Source organism: Phascolarctos cinereus, unplaced genomic scaffold (genome assembly GCF_003287225.1).
Source record: "Phascolarctos cinereus isolate Bilbo 61053 unplaced genomic scaffold, phaCin_HiC Scaffold_2;HRSCAF=192, whole genome shotgun sequence".
Lineage (NCBI taxonomy): Eukaryota > Metazoa > Chordata > Mammalia > Diprotodontia > Phascolarctidae > Phascolarctos > Phascolarctos cinereus.
Genome location: NW_027555625.1, coordinates 124,176,774 through 124,185,708, shown reverse-complemented (window position 1 = coordinate 124,185,708; position 8,935 = coordinate 124,176,774). Strand labels below are relative to the sequence as shown.

General features: G+C 39.3%; 1 pseudogene; it reads right to left on the bottom strand.

The window, feature by feature from the left end:
* Positions 1 to 6,893: 6,893 nt before the first annotated feature.
* Positions 6,894 to 8,034, bottom strand: LOC110207539 (actin, cytoplasmic 1 pseudogene; annotated as a pseudogene).
* Positions 8,035 to 8,935: the final 901 nt, after the last annotated feature.

The window sequence follows — 8,935 nt, the reverse complement described above, 5'->3', positions numbered from 1 at the left end:
TATAAGGGCCTGCTATCACCAGGATGGTGGCAGTATCAGAGGAAAAAAAAAGATTCTGAGAAGGTAAAATCCACAGACCTTGGCAACAGTTTGGATATGGAGGAGTTAGAATTAAAAGTCAAGGATTATACCTTGGTTGCAAGTCTGGATAATTCAGAGGATTATGGTACCCTTGACAGTAACAGGGAAGTTAAGAAGAAGGGAAGGTTTTGGGAGAAGATAATGAGTTCATTTTGGACATGTTGAGTTTAAGATGTCTATAGAATATCAGTTCTAGATATTTAATAGGCAGTTGGAGGGGCAGCTAGGTGGCGCAGTGGATAGAGCACTGGCCCTGAATTCAGAAGGACCTGAGTTCAAATCCAGCCTCAGACACATAACACTTACTATAGCTGTGTGACCCTGGGCAAGTCACTTAACCTCATTGCCTAGCCAAAAAAATTAAAAAAATGTTCACTTTAAAAAAAAATAGGCAGTTGGAGATGGGAATCTATCTCTTGGGTGAGAGATTAGAGCTGGATAAGTAGATTTAAGAACCATCAATACAGAGATGAAAATTGAATCCATAGGACTGATGAGATCATTAAGAGAAATAACACAGAAGGAAGAAGAGAAGAGGGCACAGGGCAAAGCCCTGGGTTGGGGGGGTGGGATGTAGGTCAGCACTGATGGTTAGTGCACATGACCTGGATGACTTAACAAAGGAGACTGAGAAGGAATGAGGAGGAGAATCAGGATAGAATTGTGTTATGAAAGCAGAGAGAAGAGAGGATGAAGGAGAAGAGGATGAGTAATAGTGTCAGGTGAATGACAGTCTCACAGATTTCCTGATTTGTTTTTATCCATTTGGGGTAAACAAGTCTACATTTTAATGCTAGAGAAGAGAGGTCTGGAAACTTGTGACCAGCAATAGTCTTTGGCCCCAGGATCAGAGGGCACCCCTACTCTTGTTTTACAAAAAGGCAAAAACTGAGGCAGAGTGGGGCATTTGTCTAAGGATGTCTGGCCAGAGAAGAGGTGCCAATATAATGTGGATGTTCTCAATATCAGTCAAATATTTTAGTTCTGGAGCTAGATGTTTGATGCTATGTGGTGCAGAGGATAGAGCACTGGCCCCAGAGTCAGGAAGACCTGAGTTAAAATCTAGTCTCAGACACTTACTGTTGAGGTTCAGCTTATACCCCAAAATGTTGGGGGGCATGGTTGTGCTGAAAGAGTTTGCTCAAACTGTCTCTAAATCAAGTAAGTAATTTATTCCAGGTAACACAACACACCAAGCAAGCTCCTCTGCCCCTTAAGGGAGATGTAGCTTACAGGAGACCCTAACTTAAGGTGGGGGTGGCAGCCCCCAAGGGAGAGGGCTGATTCAGAAAGATGGTTCCTTTAACAGAAATGTCCCTCACTTAAGGGAGGGTACCCACTAGCCAGGAGAGGCTAGGTATTCTTAAAGAGGAAAACCTGCTGTGGGTGGGGAGATGAGGTAACCAGGGACAGTAGTTCAGAGTTGCAACCATCAGGGACACATCATTATTCCATTAGTCAATCCTGAGCAGAGGGGCACCTTACTTCCAGTATTTCATAAATCATCCTACTTGAATCCCATTGTCTCCTAAAGTGGCTTTAAGTGGTATTTGAGATAATGAACTTCTCATTGACCACTCTATTTGAACCTCATCATCTTTTTCCTCAAGAAGTAGGAATCCAAATTCATTTGGGAAAAGTGGGGGGGTGTCATGCATTCCCCATCACTTACCAGTTGTATGACTCTTGGCAAGTCACTTAGCCTCTTTTTGTTTCTGTTTCCTCATTTTTAAAATATGGATTAATAATGGTACCTACCTTACCTCTTAAGGTTGTTGTAGAGATAAAATGAGGTAATATTTGTAAAGTGCTTTGCAAAAGTTACAATGCTATATAATTGCTAGGTATTATTATTGTTATTATTATTATATAACTTAATCTTCCCTCAACTGAAGCCACCCACAGAAAGGCTATATATTGGAGAATGTCTTTATTTGTGAGGGAGCTAGATGGCTCAGTAGATAGAGTGCTGGGCATAGAGTCAGGAAGATCTGAGTTCAAATTCAGCCTCAGACTCTACCTGTGTGACCCTGGGCAAATCACTTAACCCTGTTTGCCTCAGTTTTCTTATCTGTAAAATGAGCTGGAGAGGGAAATGGCAAACCACTGTAGTATTTTTGACAAGAAAACCCTATGGACAATATTGTCATGCTATGGTACACAGGGTCATGAAGAGTTGGACATAACTGAATGATTCAGCAACAACTAATTCACAGTTCCAACAATAATGCCTTTCTTAATGTGCCTGTCTTTTCACAACCCCTCCAACATTTACTATTCCCATCTTTGCCAATTTGCTGGGAGTCAGGTGAAATATCAAGGTTGTTTTGATTTTCATTTCTTTTATTATTAGCAATCTGGAGAATTCTTTCATATGGTTATTTACAATTTACAGTTTTTCTTTTGAGAACTGTTTGTTAATATCCCTGGATCCCTGGATCTGTTAAGGAAAGGCTTTTGTTTATATATCTTAGATAGGTTAATTGTGATTTCAATTCCTGTGAGATCTTTCAGTTCTTCAGAGGAAATTTTTCATCCATGTATACTCAAGATAATTTATTATCAAGTTGTGCTCTGCCTCATGAATCCCTCTAAGAAAATCTAAGGCTCCTTGAAGAATTGACAAACTATGTGCAAAGGAACTTACTGTCCTGAAGCAGCTGACCGAGAAGTGTAGAGAATGCATAATCCTACTTTGTCTATTACTTATTGATTTTTAAGAAAGCATTTGATTTGGTAGAACAAATGTCACCTTGAAGTCTCTCCACAGACAAAGCATCGTCAGGGTTTACATTACAACTAAGAATCTTTGACAGATGTTACTAGGGAGATAAATTTGCTAAGTCATCGGCTAATCATAGATATGTACCAAGATGTTAAGCATGGAAGACATCTGTTCACTGAAGGTGGTCACCATTTAGGCGCCATGGATCAAATCCAAATAAAACCAAGAAGGATTCCCTTTAGAAGTTCTCCAAATGATCCTATTCATAGATATTTCTGCGGATCTGATGGGGTCAGGATCTGGGCCCCAGAAAGGAAAAGCCCTGGACTTTCCCACATGGCCAAATCTCTGGCATTTGCATGAGGCTATAATCCCATCAACTGGCCTTTCATTGTGGCCATTTCCCTGGAATTCCATTACCTCATAGACTACTTGGCCACTCCTAGATACCTCCCACAGGCTTTCTGTATATAAGGTCCATCTTGTCTCCATTAAGATGCTCAGATTCTTATAATCTAGCCACTGCTCAGAATTTTATAATCCAGCCACAGCTTAGATTCTTATAATCTAGCCACTACTGGGATTCTTATAATTTGGCCACTGCTTACCCAAGTTCAGACTCCTTAAGAGTCTGCCCAATATGACAATGTTCTAATAAACCTTGTCTTTGGCTGAAAGAAGGCTTGGGTTGAATTCTTTCAGCCAGGACCTGCATGTTGTGATTTTGGGGTCCCAGGACCCCTGAGCCCCCAAACCACATCAGATGTATGAGCTCATGGGTTTAGATTCTTGTTCTAATGGTACAGGCTGCTAGCTATAAGTACCTTTTGTTTGATTCTTGTCCACATCTTCCTCTAAGCCCTTGTGGAGGTTTACCCAACATTCTGGGGACATTCCCCAGGTCTCTTAATATTACATGTAGGATACAGACTTTCTATTGGTTATTAGGTAGGTGTTGTGGTCCAGTGGAAAGAGCTTGGAGTCACAGGATCTATGTTTGAAACCTGGCTGTGCTTCTTATTACCTATATTACCTGTCCCAAGACACTTACCTTCACTGGACCTCAGTTTCCTCATCTGTAAAATGGAGTTGAAATGGATGATCTATAGGGTCCCTTCTAGCTCTGATGCTATGGTCCTCAACCCTTGCTCTATGAATTATCTATTTCCTCTTAATGGAAGGAATAAATAAATGTTGCCTCTTTAATGATAGTTTTTATTCTGCTTCTGGTTTGAAGCTTTTCTTCTGTTACAACCTACTCACATCTTCTTGCCCCTCCTGCATGGTATTTTATCTCCTAACTACATGCCTTTGCATTGGCTTTTCCCCTTGCCTGGAATGCTTTCCCTCTTCACCTTTAACTATTGATTCCCCTGGCCTCATTCAAGCCTCAGCTCAAATCTTATTTGGCAGAAGGCTTTTCTCATTCCTTTTTGCTCCTAGGTCCTCTTCTTTGAGGTTACGTCCCATCTAATGCAGTCTGGGTTTGCTTAGAACCCCCAAATTTCAGGGTACAGGGTGCAGTGACCCCTGAAATGAATTCACATATTCAAACCTTCTTCCAGTCAATGTAGTTTATTGTAAGGCTAATAGAGTGGTGAGATTCTTAGGGAATCTGCAATTTAATGGGGGTGAGACTGACAGTGAAAAGGACAGTGAAAGATCTGGATGTGATTAAGGAGTGGTAAGTAGTCTGGGTTGGGCCAGGTACAACAGTGAAAGGACTATCAAGTGAGTTAATTAGGTGATCTAGGTGGGCTGAGGTGGGCCACTTGCCTTAGGCAGAGGTGCCAGTGTTCTGGGCTGCTGAGATGTATGGGAAAATTCAGGGCTGAGTTGCTCTCAAAGATAAAGTCTTTTCCTTTTAGGGTCCTGGTCCCATCACACCACCACTGTCTACTCCACATGTGTGTTTCACATACATGATTATTTACATATTGTCTTTCCCATTAGAATGTGAGATCTTTGAGGGAAGGGGCAGTGTTTTTGCTTTTCTTTACCTATCACTTAACATAGTATTTGACACATAACAATAATAAAAACAAAAACAACTAGCATTTATATAGTTCTTTAAGGTTTATAAAATGCTTTGTAAATATCTCTTTTGGAAGGAAGGAAATTATCAGTAAGCTAAAGGGTAATGGAAAGTTATCTAATGGGCATAAATAAATTTGTAACATATTTGTGAGGATGAATTATATGAACAAGTTGACATAGAAGACATTATTTTGTTGAGTTTATTGTTTATTACTTTGAAAGTTTATTGAAATTTTTTGTTTGTATATAATTTCCATTTCCAAACATAACTCTCTCCTTCCCAGTGAGCCATTCCATATAATCAAAAAATGAAAAAAGAAAGAAAAAAAGAGCTGTTAAACAAAACTAACCAACACACCAGCACTCTCAATGTTCCCTACCTAAAGTCGACCATTATCTTCTACCAAGCTAGGCTTGGCCATTATAATTTGAGCATTCAGGATTTTGTTTTGTTTTGTTCTTTACACTTGTAGTGAATGAATGGATGAATGAAAAACATTTCTTAAGCTCTTGCTATATATCAGACATTCTACTAAGTATTGGAGACTCAAATACAAAGGAGAGACAGCCTCTATCCTTGCATTCTAATATAGAGAGACAACACATGACTTCTATGTGCCAGACACTGTGCTAAGCTTTCTGCAAGTATTATCTCACTTGATCCTTACAAAAACCCTGGAAGGGAGATGCTATTATTTTCTTCATTCTAGAGTTGAAGAAACTGAGACAGGCAGAGGTTAACCGACTTGCCAAAGGTTACGTAACTAGTAAGTATATGAGGTGGGATTTGAACTCAATTCTTTCTGACTCCAGGCCCAGAGCTCTGGCTTTAGGCCATCTAGTTGCCTCCAGGGTGTTTCTTCCTTTTATTTTTTTTGTAAAGTCACAAGGATAGAGAGTTCCAGTCATTTTGTATATTATTTTCTTGGTTCTACTTACTTTACTTTGCATTGCTTCATGTATCTTCTCATGCTTCTCTGAATTCTCTGTATTCATTATTTTGTATAATGAAATAATATTCAATTTAATTCATGCACCACAATTTATTTGTATAGTACTTCTTCAATTGATGGGGATCTACTTTGCTTCCAGTTCTTTGCTACAACCAAAAATGAAGCTATTTTTAATTTTTTCCTTAATATTATTTAAACTGCTCTTAAGCCAGTGTAAAGGGAGAAAGTTCCTCCCCTTTCCCAAGTACTGGCATCAATCAATCGCGGAACTCCTGGAGATAATGTAAGACACTCCATTTATATCTACATTGGGGAATAGGGAGAGAAAGGAGGGAGCTGTTATAGCTCTGACAATTAAAAAAAATGAACATGTTTTAAGGTGGAAGATAAAAGGTTTTTTAAAGGATTATATATAATTTTGTTGTTCAGTCATGGCTTATCTGACTGTGGCCTCATTTGGAGTTTTCTTGGCAAAGATACTGGAGTGGTTTGCCATTTTTTTCCTCCAGCTCATTTTATAGTTAAGAAAATTGAGTCAAGTAGTGTCAAATGACTTGCCCAGGGTGACACAGCTAGTAAATGTGAGGCCAGATTTGAACTCCAGTCTTCCTGACTCCAGATTCCTAGGCTCTATCCACTGTGCCACCTAGCTGCCCATTATATATAATTTAATATAATACTACTATAATTTATAGCAATACCACTGCCTACTCCCTCTCCACTTTTGTTTAGATTTATGTTAAGTAGCTTCTTTGTGTAGAGTAGGGCAGCTTTCATAGATGCAAGTAACTTCCTATAACAATGCACACAACATTTGGAATGGCTATTAATAAAACAAAAACAAAAAACAAATTGCAATCAGAGTCCTGATGATGCACTGTAGAACTCTGAGAATGTTTGCATCCAACATCCTTAGGCTGCTTATCAATTTCACTGTTCCAGTTTTTAAATCCTGAGTCAAGTTCCACAACAAAACAAGAAAACAGAAAAAATAAAGCCATGCCAATTTCATCTCTTTTTTGGGGGGCAACTATCATGTCACTCTTTGGCAAAAAAACAAAAACAAAACCAATAAAAAAGCCCCACAAACAGTCCATTTAAGAGCATTTGTGGTAGACAGCGGAGGGCCTATATTTGTCATATTTATCACCTTTGTCATTTGCATTTGCTGATCCACTTTTGCTGGAGGGGCTAAGGGAGGCCAGGATGGAGCATCTAATCCAGATAGAGTATTTGTACTCAGGTCAGGCAATGATCTTGATTTTCACTGTGGTAGGAACTAGGGCTATAATCTCCTTCTGCATCTTGTCGGCAATGCCTGGGTACACAGTGGTGCCATAAGACAATATGGTATTGGCATACAAACTCTTAAAGATGTTGCCATTATATTTCATGATTGAATTGAAGATAGTTTCATGTACTCCACAGGATTTCATGCCTAAGAAAGATCACTGGAAGAGAGTTTCTGGGCACCTGAAACTCTCATTGCCAGTGGTGATAACCTGACCATCAGGGAACTCATGACTCTTCTAGAGAAGAACTAGATGCATCCACGGCCATCTCCTACTTGAAGTCTAGGGCTATGTAACATAGTTTTCTCTTGTTATCATGCCCAATTTTCCTCTTGACTGTTGTGGCGAAACCATACCCTCTCTTGATCACGATCTTCATGAGATAGTCTGTCAAGTCATAGACAGACAGATTCAGATGGTGGATGGCATGGGGAAGGGCATAATCTTCATAGGTGGGTATAATGTGGGTCACACCATTACTGGAGTTTGTCACAATACCAGTGGTATGACCAGAGTTATACAGGGGCAGCATAGCCTGGGCAGCAATATAGATGGCTGGGATGTTGAAGGTCTCAAATACAATCTGTGTTATCTTTTCTCTGTTTTGGATTTGGGGTTAAGAAGGGCTTCTGTGAGCAGCACAGGGTTCTTTTCAGGAGCCACGCAGAGCATGTTGTAGAAAATATGGTGCCAGATCTTCTCCATGTTATCCCAGTTGGTGACAATATCATGGTCAATGAGGTACTTCAGGATCAGAATACCTCTCTTGCTCTGGACCTCATTCCCCATATAGCTCTCTTTCTGGTTCATGCCTGCCATCACACTGATCTCTGGCATGCCCAGCAACAGAGGGGAAGGCAGTCAAAGGGGCATTGTCTCCTACAAAGCCAGTTTTGCACATTCTGGAGCCATTTTCAACAATGAGGGCAGCAAGATAATCAACCATGGTGAAATTTGAAATGGCAAGTTTAAACCCTTGAGAGAGAGAAGGTAGTGCCATATCTGGGGGAATGGGGAAGGCAAGTGAACATTGGACAGAAGAGCTCACAGTTAAATTTGGACATTTTAGTAACTTTTTTTTAGTATGATTCCAAATTGATTTGAACCTAGTTCATAAATCCACTAGTGTTTCTGTCTCTTAGTAGCCCCTCCATAATAGGTTCTTTCCATCTTTTGTCATCCATGCCAATTTGTTGGGTTCTAGGTAAAACTTCAGTTATTATTATTTGCCTTTCTCTTGTTGGTGACTTAAAACAATATTTTGTAGAGTTATTATAGTTTACTTTTTTTTGGAAGAACTTTTTGTTCATATTCTTGGCAACTTATCCCTTGGAAATGGTTCTTGTTTTACATATTTGTATTAATTCTCTATATATTGCATATTTTACCCTCATCAGAGATTTAAGCAAATGCTGTTTTTCCCCCTGAATTTACACTTTCTCTTCTTATCCTAACTGTATCGATTTTGTTCATGAAAACATTTTAAATTACATGTGATCAGAATTATTTATTTTGTCTTCCTCTGTCTACTACAGTATGCTGCTATTCATTGCTACCATTGTATCACCCAGGCTATCCATCCTCATTCCAATCCACCCAATGAACATTACTAAGGAGCTTCTACATGCAAGATATGGTGCTATGACAAATAAAAAATAAGCAAGTTACTCATTCTGAGCTGATATTTTTGCATCTGTAAAACGAATACTGAGCTAGATTATCTCTAAAACCTCTTCAACCTATAATTCCATAATCCTGAAGACTGCGGATTTTTATAATCACCATGCAGAAAAACTGCATTTGTATTCATAAATATCAACATAATATCTTCTCTAATAATTACACAG